The sequence below is a fragment of the Lissotriton helveticus genome, unplaced genomic scaffold, assembly GCF_964261635.1.
Source record: "Lissotriton helveticus unplaced genomic scaffold, aLisHel1.1 SCAFFOLD_698, whole genome shotgun sequence".
Lineage (NCBI taxonomy): Eukaryota > Metazoa > Chordata > Amphibia > Caudata > Salamandridae > Lissotriton > Lissotriton helveticus.
The window spans coordinates 357,925-360,697 of NW_027611898.1; the positions used below are offsets into that span (position 1 = coordinate 357,925).

The window sequence follows — 2,773 nt, forward strand, 5'->3', positions numbered from 1 at the left end:
GGCTTAGCCAACTCATGCTTCACGAGCATTCACCCGTGACAACTGAGGGCTGTATATCGTTGGACCTGCGGCAGGCATTTGATTCCCTTCGTTGGGATTATATGTTTGCGGCGTTGGAACGGTTCGGGGTCCCGGCTGACTTCATTGCTTGGATCCGATTACTATACACCCGCCCCACTGCTAGGGTCCGCACGAACAGATGTATCTCACCTCAATTGGCTATAGCGAGGGGCACGAGGCAAGGTTGCCCACTATCCCGCTGTTGTTTATTATGGCACTGGAACCGCTCCTGTGTAAACTCCGGCTTCAAGCACGGTACAGAGGTATCAAGAGGGGAGGTGTAACACATGTGGTGTCGGCATACGCCAATGACATCATCCTTTACTTGAGGGACTTAAAGGGGGGACTGGATCCCATCCCCGAGCTTTTTGAAGACTTTAGTGCACTCTCGGGCCTTACGATCAGCGAGTCTAAATCCCATGGATACTGTTTTGCTGCTCTGGAGGCAAGTGATCCCTTGTTTTTCCCACCTCACAGCTTCCAAATGGCGGAGACTACTTTCCGCTATCTGGGGATACAGATTTACAGAGGGGCGACAAATATGCTTGAGGGCAATCTGGGTCGGGCTGTGGACCGCACTACCATTGTCAGTGGCGGGCAGGGTGGCCGTCTCTAAGATGGTAGTCCTCCCGAGGCTCCTTTACTACTTTACGAACTTGCCCTTTATGGTCCCAGCTGCGGTATTTCGAACCTTGAATACCATACTAACGGAGCTGGTCTGGGGACGGGGCACACGCCGCATAAGTTTGGCGAAGCTACAGCTACCCACGGCGGCTGGAGGGATGGGAGTTCCTGACTTACTGGCGTATTACTATGCGTGCCAATTACAGTGGCTGGCTATTGGCTAGCGGGACGCAACCTGCACGAAATAGGCATGTCTGAAGAAGACAGGAGAAGGGGTGCCGTCCACACACTGTTGCTGCCCAACGCGGCGATCTGTGGGCAAGCTCCTCCCTTACTCAAGATGGCCATCTCCTGCTGGAGGAGAGCTGTGCGATACACGTCCCCCACCTCCTCCTACGCTCCCACAATACCATTACTGGGGATCCCATTGGGGACGGGAATTTTGTCTACACGGGCGCTCACCACATGGACGGATGCCGGGGTGTCGCAAGTGGGCGATTTTTTCAATGATGGACACATGATGACATTCGATAGCTTTGCGCAGTGGCAGTATCATAGCCAATGAGGTCTAACCGAGGCGCGATTATTGCTTATTGATGATGACATTCAATGACTTTTGCACAGCACACCACACGCCTGGGGGAATGTTCTTACTCCACGGAGGGGTGCGCGGCTACATCACACGGAATTGGGCACCGGCAGGCGACGAACCACTTGTCAACCCATTACACACGATGCTATACCTGATGGGTTCAGGGAGCCATTTAACGAAATGGATTGCGAGTGGTATTCGTGCGGGGAGGGCGATTTCGCTGCAGCCGCTGCGTGAAGTGTGGGGGAGGGATGCAGGCCGAGCGTTTCAAGATAAGGAATGGGAGCATGTTCTTAAATTCCCCAAGAGAGTCTCGAGAAACCCGAATTTAAATTTATACAACTTATGATCTTACACCGCGCGTACCTCACGCCTCACCGCCTGCATTTAATGTTTCCCACCGCGCCAGATTCCTGCCCTCGGTGTGGACTGGCGGATGCAAGGTTAATACACATGCTATGGGATTGCCCGAAATTGGGATATTTTTGGGCTACAATACACACTGCACTACACAGAGTGTCCCCCACCAGACAGTACAACACTATATCCTTTAGCTTGCTGGGACTAGGGACCGCTGAACGTAAAAGAAGTGTGGTCACGAGGTTCATTGACCTCGCACTACTAATGGCCAAGCGTGCTATTACCATGAGGTGGAAATCGAGCAGGCCACCTGATCCAGACGTATGGAAAGCAGAAGTAGTGAGGTGGGGTAAGGCTGAGGGTATGGCATTACAGACCGAAGAGCGCAAAGGCTTGAGAAGGGTTCCTATATCTCTTGAGTGGAATGCTGTGATGATATCCTTTGAAACGGCTGAAGTGGACTCTACCACCGGGAGTGCGTCTGTGGATGACTGAAATGGGTAGAATGCCATGGGAATATCGTTTCCTTGGACTCACGTGCGCTTCTGGATGGCAAGGGACAGTAGCTCATACACAGACACAGGTGCACGAAAGAAGAAAAGAGTAGACATTTGGCCATGGCTGCGTTGTGGCTTATGGGACACAGAGGGCATTGCGACAAACCTTTGGAGAAACTAAGAGACGGATTCGGATTGTACCACCATGGATAGTTGACACAATATGCTTACTTTGATGTGCCTGGGGAGGGATGCTGGGTGGGGGGAGTTGGGCGGGAAAAGTTGGGGTTGGGTGGAAATTTGAAAAGAAGAAAAGGTGATTGGAGCTAATACAGTATACCTGGAATGTGTGCCTTCTTGAGCTGAACTGTACTGTGATGTTTTTGCAATGATATCCTGCAAATAAAAAGAATTTAAAAAAAAAATGACACCCAATGGGAACATTGTCCTATTCCCATAAAAGGCAGCTCAAATACCCTTTTGAATAAATTCACATATTTTACTGACTTTGATCGGTCTAACCCGAGCTCATTTTATTTTAAATTAAATTACAAATCGAATTAGAAAGTGAGACTTACTCAATCAAAAGGGATGGCTAAGAGGTTTACTTAAAAGGGGAGGAGTGCACTTCCACACCTGA

At 50.3% G+C, this 2,773-nt stretch overlaps 1 pseudogene; it reads left to right on the top strand.

Moving 5' to 3' along the window:
* Positions 1 to 1,216: 1,216 nt before the first annotated feature.
* LOC144807237 (U4 spliceosomal RNA) lies at positions 1,217 to 1,282 on the top strand (annotated as a pseudogene).
* The last annotated feature ends 1,491 nt before the right edge of the window (positions 1,283 to 2,773 follow it).